Below are 9,156 nucleotides of genomic sequence, written 5' to 3' on the forward strand. Positions count from 1 at the left end.
AGACTTTAGGGGATATATTTTAGGGTCATATAATGACATTTGGAAACATATATGACCCTTATATGTTGCCAAAAATGTCCGTGGTAGGCTTGAGGTCAAAATATCGGTGCAAGTTTGGAACGGGTAAATTGACTGTTTAAAGGCATATTGGATGGTTACACCCACTCAATTGGACTCCCGGAGGGTATTAGGAACCAAGGTAAAAATCTCGGCAATTTTTATTTCCGGGCGAAAAAAAGTCATAAAATTCTAAAATTGAAGGTTATAATCCACGCTTTTTGAGGAATTTTTATGTTACAGGGCTGATGGGATGAAGAATGGTAGGTCGTTGGGCTACCACCCCACCCAATCAAACAAAATTTATAACTCAACTAACCCCTATGAAGTGTAGTGGTAAGTCAAGGTCGAACCCAAAGGAATTGAGGTCGAATGTATATTGCCTTAGTCAAGCTACTCCGAAGTCAAATGCGGGGTTTATGGTAGGAACTAAGACTAAGCTAAGCAATGCAAAAAGCTTGTACTAATCAAATGCAAAAGCACTAGGGGAATGGATCCACATGCATCAACAACGAAGTTCAATTAACTTGGGAAATTAACCAATTAAGTCAAGCAATGTGAGGGAAAACCGAAATTGCAACCAAAAGAGTACATCATGCTATTCTCCTAGAGGTCTAATTAGCGCCAACTACATCAAACACTAGCTAGGAAACATCACAAGATATCTCAATCGAGTAAATTTAAGCCACAAATCAATGGTCCGTATCAATGTGAACTCACAATGCAATCTAGTGTGAATAACAAGGGTGATCAAGCCTAATCAAGCACACACATGCACAAAATCAATCAACAAATTTAAGCACATTATCAACTCAATCAATTTCCCCAAATTAATCTCAATTCATCATCAATACATGCTTCACCACTACCCTAGCAATAAAACTACTCACAATCCATGAAAAACATCAAAATCAAAGCTAAACTAATCATCATACCCAAATTCATCAATTGAAACCAACAAATTCAATCCAAATCAATCAAACTATTAATCAACCAAATCAAACAACAATTATAATGAAATCAAACATTAAATTGCATTAAAGAGTAAAGAATCCTTACAAACTTGATAGAAATCAAATCAAATGTAGCAATCTTCAATCATCAATCATCAAACCCACATTTTTTCTCTCTAAAAAGCTAAGAACTAGTGTTTTTCTCTCTCTAAGATCTAATCTAATCTAATTCTAACTAATGAAGATCTACTTCTCCCCCTAAAAATGGAATGAAATAACTATATATTACAAAGGGGAAGTTAGGATTGACGTCCAAAAATAGACCCACGCCAGTGCGTGCGCTAGGAGGAGAGAGAGAAGCGCGCACGGGACACACCCAGAAAGGTGCGCTCGCACGCGCCTGGTGTGCGGCCGCACTCGACATATGTGCGGCCGCACACTCCCCGAGTGCGCCCGCACAAAACTGGCAGCCCCCCTTTCTTCTCTTCGTCCTAGCTCATGCGGTGCACACATCCTAGATGATGACGATGGAGGACAAGGTAGGCAGCAACTTCCTTGGAATTCTTGAAGAATATAAGCCATGAAAAGAACATATACAAGGCCTTGAAGCATGCTCCTTGGTTCCCCCTTTGACTTGAAACTCTTTGCACAAGCATTAGGCATGAAAAACAATGAAAGATCATGGAGAGGAAGCTCGAGAATCCTTGGACAATCAATCACAACTTACAAACAAAGGATAAAAAGCAAGTAAAAGGGAAAAATATCAAGTAAACTAGAAAATGCATAAAATAGAGAGACTAACTAAGAAAAACATAAAATGAAGAAAATAAGAATAAAACTAAGGAAAACTAAAGAAACGAGTAATAAAATGAAATGAGATTCATCCAAAAAGAGATCAAATGAGTGCCATAAATGTCACTCATCAAATTCCCCCAAGTTAAACTTTTGCTTGTCCTCGAGCAAAACAAAGCAAGAAAGATCAAGGATGAAAAATTTATTGAAAATGAAAAAGAAAGACTCAAGATAAGAATATACACTAAGACTCAATGTCGTAGGAATCACGGTTGCTTTTAGCTACAACAAGCCCTTTAAACCCCAAAGTCGCCTATGAGGACGAGTGAGGTCTCGTAAGGGTGTCCTAAGAGTTTGAACCATAACTCTCCACCAAACATCAATGAGGCAAAACTATGAAAATAAAAGAAGAGAAAATGAAAATAAACCTTTGCAAAATGAACTCACATAGAGACTATAATGCAAATGAATGAAAATCTTTCTCTAGTAATTAAGGTATGCACTTTTCAAGATATCTTTGGTTGATTGAAACATAGGGTATGCTAGGCATAGGAACTAGACATCACAATCCACGTTCATCCCAAACAATCTTACCGCGTTCTCCCCACTAGTCTCAAATCTCCCCTTAGTGAGTATCCCAATGATTCCTCGAAGGAACCGGAAAAAGAATTATATTTAGGCTACTCGACAATCTTGACTATGCATCCCCTTTCCTTAGGCAATGACTCATGATGCCCTCCCCCGAATAGTGACTCAACTATCTAGGTCGAAATGTCTTTCCCCAAGGTTGTAACGTAAGGCAATAAGGGTGAAGGTAGGATAAAAATTTGAAATTTGGTGGTTTTCCTAATAGTGAAGCAAAGAACGGGCCCTTTCTTAGAATCACAATCAAGTAAACACCAATTCAAACAAAAATACTCACACCCCCAAGCTTATTCAAAGCTATAGATCACAAAGATATACACAAAAAGCGTATGCGCTTCTCACCCAAGCTAAAATGGAGCATTGTCCTCAATGCTTAGAAGGAGAAAAGAATACATCAAAATATTTTTGAATTATCACTTTTTCAATTTTTTTTAGAGTTTGCAATGTCCTTGCCTTTTCCTTAATTCGGACGGCTCTTTCTTAAATGCAACTTATTAGTCCATGCCTTTTATGATATAGGACGGCTTTTACTCATACTCATTTGCTTTTATTCACAAAGAATCATAACACAATCTTGCTTTCAAAAGAACCAAACATCACAACTTCTCCACCAAAAACTCCATCAAGTATGATCAATTGCTTCACAAAAACCAAGAAAAGAAAGAAAATGAAACAAAGGCCAAAGATCTAAAGATGTGGCTTGAAAAGAAGGTATAAGGCTCAAATGGTTGCAAGGAGGCAAATGTAAACCCAAAAACAAAGAAAATAACAAGCTATCCTAAAAATGAAAAATACCACCCCGAAAAAGGTGCCTTTGTCCTTCCTAGAAAGTTCGGTCTCGGGTTTGAGAATCATACATCAAGCTTTATTAGATTAGGTTTGCATAGTCAAGGATCCACGCCGCTCATACAAAGAATGTCGAAGGCTTGAAAAACAATGAACCTCACATGGATGTAGCAAAAACTCACTAATGGTGTCAAATTGACTATAGGGAGCAACTACCAAGCGTTCCACAAACAAGTAGAATCCGGCTTCATGATCATCCTAGTTCAAACCAACTACCCTAGCATACACCTATCCTAGATTCAATCGAACATAGTCTCAAACCGTGCATACCTTTACCAACTAGGAAGAAAATCATGCAAAAGACAAGTCCAATGCACAAAGTTTATTTCAAAAGAAAAATGAAAAATAAAGCCTCAAAATCACTTAACAAATAAAAAGAAAAATAAAAGAAAATAAAAGAAAAGGAAAGTAAAAGAAAATTAAAGAAAAGAAATGGAGGCATAGAAAAGGAAAAGAAGGAGAAATAGCAAGAAATGGACTAGAAAGCAAGTTAAACACATAAAAACCCAATCGACAAACAAGTGATCGATCGACATCATCGTCATCGATCCCAAACACATTACGTGTTAACAAGCATCCATCCTCAAACCATTCAACGTCCCCTAAACTAATCCTATTCTATGCAACCAAGGAAAATAAAGAAAAAATAAGAAAGGTCTCACCGGGCTTCCAAGCTTAGCAAAAATAAACGAAGCAAGTAAAAACCACCTCGTTGCATTCCATAACCAAAAGCTTCTTCAAGAAACCAAATGAGAAAAAGAAAAATAAAAGAATCTATATACAAAGAAAATTGTCAGTAACTTCCAAAAGAAATCAGCCGAAAATTCGGTAGCGTAACGACAGTAAATGAAAAATATATATCAGAGACAGTGAAACATCAGGAAACATCATCATCAACAAGAATCGTCAGAAAAACGGCAGAGCAGATAGATAGGCAATCAGAGTAAGTCATCATCAGAGAAATCATCAGAAAAATCATCATAGAGACATCAGATTAGAAAGAGGACATAGAGGCTAAGAAGGAATAATACTAAATGAACCACAAGCAAGGAGGAGGACATGCCAAACACAAACAACCTAAACCAACCCCGGCCCCCCAAGCAAGATATGAGCTACCCCTCCCTCAAGCTAATCCTAACCATAGGGCAAACAAGAAACACAATCATAAAACAAGCATAAGGAGGGGGGGTAGCCAACATGGCTCACTCGGCACTAAAGTTGGGGGTAGAACTAGAGCTCCCCCCACCCATGTTACAATCAACACGAGAAACAACATCCTTCCCCTTAGCCCTACCCAACCTCCTAAGGGCATCAGCAGCAAAATACTCAGACCAATCATCCAAAACAGGTGGGCCCGAACGACCCCACCTCCCCTCAGTCTCAGGGGAAGGGAAAGGAGCAGGGTTAGCTGGATCATAAGTCCAGTCACACCCTCTGGCCTCTTGTAATCATAATCCCCCCTAGAGGTCCAACGAATGGCACTATGTGCCACATGTGGACCCTCCCAATAGGGATAACAAAGACGGGGCCCCACAGCCTTGTCATAAGGCTCCCACTATGAGGTAAGGTCCTCTTGGACCGGGAGGTACGGGTAGTTCACATAAGGCTCAATATCCCCCCTAGAAACATGAAAATCATATACCTTCCTGGCATGATAGTCATAGTTAACCTTCTAACAACCATTCCCCATAGAAGAGGAAGAAGACAAGGCAAAAGTAAGGGCATCAATCTTATCATGCAAACTAGACAAGTCATGCAAGGAAGGAGATGAAGGAGAAAGAGGAGTTGATGAGTGACACTTATGGCACTCATTTGGTCCCTTTTTGGATGAATTTTATTTCACTTTATTACTCTTTTCTTTAGTTTTCCTTAGTTTTATTCTTGTTTTCTTCATTTTATGCTTTTTGTAGTTAGTTTCTCTATTTTATGCATTTTCTAGTTTACTTGTTATTTTTCTCTTTTACTTGCTTTTTATCATTTGTTTGTAGGTTGTGATTGATTGTCAAATAATTCCCGAGCTTCCTCTCTATGATCTTTCATTGTTTTCATGCCTAAAGCTTGTGCAAGAAGTTTCAAGTCAAAGGTGGATCCAAGGAGCATGCTTCAAGACCTTGTATATGCCTTTCTCATGGCTTATATTCTTCAAGATTTCCAAGAAAGTTTCTGCCTACCTTGTCCTCCATCATCATCATCTAGGATGTGTGCACCACTTGAGCTAGGACGAAGAGAAGAGGAAGTTATACCCAGCTATGTGCGGGCGCACTTAGGGAGTGTGCGGACGCACATTGGTCGAGTGCGGCCGCACACCTAGTGCGTGCGGACGCACCTTTCTGGGTGTGTTCCCGTGCGCGCCACTCTCTCTCCTCCAAGCGCCCGCACCGACGTGGGTCTATTTTTGGGCGTCAATACCGACCTCCTCTTTGTATATATAGTTATTTCTTTCTATTTTTAGATAAGCTTTAGATTAGAATTCATATAGTTAGTTTTTTATTAGAATGTTAGAGAGAGAAACTCAAGGATTGAAGAGAGAGAAACTCATGGTTTTTGGTGGATTGTTCAAGAATTCTTCATTGTAATTGATCTTTAGATCAAAGTTTTGTAAGGATCTTCTTCTTGATTTCAATACAAGTTTGATTTTAGTTGATTTCATTTGTTTTCCATGTTATTATTGATTGATTGAAGTTTGTTTGATGATTGATTGAAGTTTTATTGATTTTTGATTGATTGTTGATTTGATCTAGTGAGTAGTTTTCTATCTAGGGAAATGGTGAAGCATGTTTGAGTGATGGATTAGAGTAATTTGGGGATAATTGATGGAGTTGATGATATGATTAAATTTGGTTGATAATTCATGTGCATGTGTGTGATTGATTGAAGTTTGGCCATCTTTGATTATTGCACTAGATTGCATTGTAAGCTTGCTAGTAACTTGCAATTTCACGATTGAGGTGCCTTGTGACGTTTCCTAGGTAGTGTTTAGCGTAGTTGACTCTAGTTAGACCTCTAGGAGAACTATCTTGGTATGCTCTTTAGGATACATGATTGATCTTCCTTCATATCACTTGACTTAGTCGGTTTGACCTCCCAAATTACCATTCTCCATTACAATTACATGTGGATCCATTGCCCTAGTGTCTTTTAGATTGATTTCATACAAATTCTTGCATCATTTAGCTCTAGCTCTAGTTTCCTTCATAAACCCCTTTATTTGACTTCGGAATAGCTTGGGCTAGGCAATATACACTCGACCTCCATTCCTTTGGGTTAGACCTTGACTTACTACTACACTAAAAAGGGTTTATTTGAGTTACAAATTTTGTTTGATTGGGTGGGGTGGTAGCCCAACGACCTACCGTTCTTCATCCCATAAAAATGGCGCCGTTGCCGGGGAATGGTGCTTTGAGTGCATGTTGTTGTTGAGTCTATTCCACTTTATTTGCAAAATACAAAAAGATTTTACACTTTAGGCTACAAGTGGCTACACTTGTAGCCGTGCTACTTATATTTTCTTTGAGTTTTGTATGCATAGTTCTCGAGATCGTTCAATTGTTCCCTTTGATCCGGAGATTAAAAGAACTCTCTCAAGGAGGAGAGTAGCAAACAAGACATTGGATTATAGTTCCTCAAGCGAAGAAGAGATTGAACAAGAGCAAGTCATGGGAGAACAACCAAGAGTTGCCTTGAAAGAATTGGGAGTGCCCGGTGCATATAGGTTCGAGAGCGACATAGCTCCACCTACAACACCGGCAAACGATTTTGAAATTAGGCCGGCAATGATAACTCTAATTGTGAGGAGACAATATAGTGGGGCAAAGAACGAGAGCCCATTGAACCATCTTAAGGAGTTTGAAAAATATTGCAACACAATCAAGGTTAATGGAGTGTCTCAAGAGTTTATCCGCCTTATGTTGTTCCCTTTCTCCCTCATAGGAAGGTCTTTGGAATGGCTAGACAAAGAGGTGAAGCCCAATTCATTGAGAACGTGGGATGATGTCACTAAAGCTTTCTTGTCCCGTTTCTATCCTCAAAAGAAAATGGCGGAGGCAAGGGCTTTAATTCAAGGGTTCAAGCAAAAGCCAAATGAGAGTCTTTATGAAGCATGGGAAAGATTCAAGGAGTACCAAAGAGAATGTCCTCACCACGGAATTCCAACATATCAATTGATCCAAATCTTCTATGGTGGTTTGAGTCATCAAGGAAAATCATGTCTTGATGGAGGGGCCGGTGGTCCTATCATGAACAAGACCGAAGAAGAAGTTGTGGACATAATAGAGGATGTGGTGACTTACTATAGAGATTGACAAGATGGGGAAAGAGAATCTTCAAGCAACTTCATTGTATTCGGTGGACCATCTCAATGCCATCAACAATCTTTCCTCTCAAATGACAAACTTGGGAAAGGAGATGACGGCAATCAAGGCCAAGTTGGAGAGTGTTTCTTCCTCTTCTCAAGCTTCAAATCTTCCCTCCCAATTTAAGGGGAGAGGTACTTCTTCTAACTCTCAAACCCCTTCTACTTCACATAATATGCCTATGGGATGCTTGTTTTGTGATGCATGTGGATCATATGATCATGATTCTAGCAATTGCAATAATGAATGTGTTGATGAGTTTGACAACAATGAATCTGAGCATGTGAATTTTGTGTCATACAATAATGTTCAAAGGTTTGATAATTAAAGAGGCCAATGGAATAGGAATTACCAAAACCAAGGCAATTTTGACAACTATAATCATGGTGGTGGTTATAGGAACCAAGGGAATCAAGGTTCTCGTGGTAACCATAATAACCAAGGTTATAGTGGCCAAAATCAAAGCCAAAATTATGGTAATCAAAACCAAGGCTATGGTAATCAAAACCAAAGTTATGGAAATCATAACCAAGGTAATGGTAACCATAATCAAGGTGGTGGTAACCATAATCAAGGTTATGGTCAAAATGAAAATAGGGGTACTTGGAACAATCAAGGAAGGGGAAATTTTCAAAACAATGCTAAAAAAGGTCCCCCACCCGGATTTGTTCCAAAGACTCAAGGTGAAAATTCCTATTCACAACCTTCGTCTGCTAGGACTACTTTGGAGAAATTGATTGATAATCAAACCAAGATCATTAACACCTATATGGCGGTTAGTGATAAAAAATTCAATGAGATGATGACTCACAATAAAATGCTTGAGACTCAAATAACCCAACTAGCAAGCACTCTTAAGGATTATGCTAGTCCTTCATCATTGCCTTCCCAAGGTGTTGAACCAAAGAAACCCGTGTACTCTATTGCCACTAGTGGAGGAGATGACTTTAGTGAGAGAGTTTCTTGTTCAAAGGAGGGAGAAGATGAGAGTGGTGCTATGGAGAATGAAGATGAGAGGGTTGAGTCTAAGGAAGTTTATTGTGAAGATGAGGAAAAAGAAGAAAGTGTTGTTGAAAAGATGTGTGAGGTAGAGAGATTTCCCGATCTACCATACCCCGAAAAATTCTTGAGATTCAAAATGGATGAGCAATTTGGGAAGTTCCTTGAAGTTCTTAAGGAAGTCCATGATTCCACACCCCCTACCGAGCTAATTCCCGATATGCCTAAGTACTCCAAGTTTCTTAGGGAGATACTAGAGGAGAAGGAAAATTTTGATGAGGGTAGTTCGGTGGAAGGAGGGAAGTGTTTTAGTGCTCTTGTCCATGGTGAGTTTTCGGAGAAAATGGAGGATCCGGGAAATTTTTCAATTCCTTGCAAAATCAAGAAGATGGTGTTTGAGAATGCCTTGTGTGATCTAGGGGCTAGTGTGAGTATTATGCCCTACTCGGTTTTCAAGAGGCTTGATCTAGGTGACCTTCAACCATCTAATATAACACTTCAATTGGCCGATC

The 9,156-nt window shown here is 39.1% G+C and overlaps 1 non-coding gene across 1 annotated transcript; it reads right to left on the reverse strand.

Annotated features, from left to right (window-relative positions):
• Positions 1–7,334: 7,334 nt before the first annotated feature.
• LOC145612925 (small nucleolar RNA R71) lies at positions 7,335–7,440 on the reverse strand. The gene has a single exon (XR_014106829.1). It is a non-coding gene; the product is annotated as a small nucleolar RNA R71 (small nucleolar RNA).
• Between the last annotated feature and the right edge of the window lie 1,716 nt (positions 7,441–9,156).

This window comes from Chenopodium album, chromosome 24, assembly GCF_948465745.1.
Source record: "Chenopodium album chromosome 24, dcCheAlbu1.1, whole genome shotgun sequence".
NCBI lineage: Eukaryota > Viridiplantae > Streptophyta > Magnoliopsida > Caryophyllales > Amaranthaceae > Chenopodium > Chenopodium album.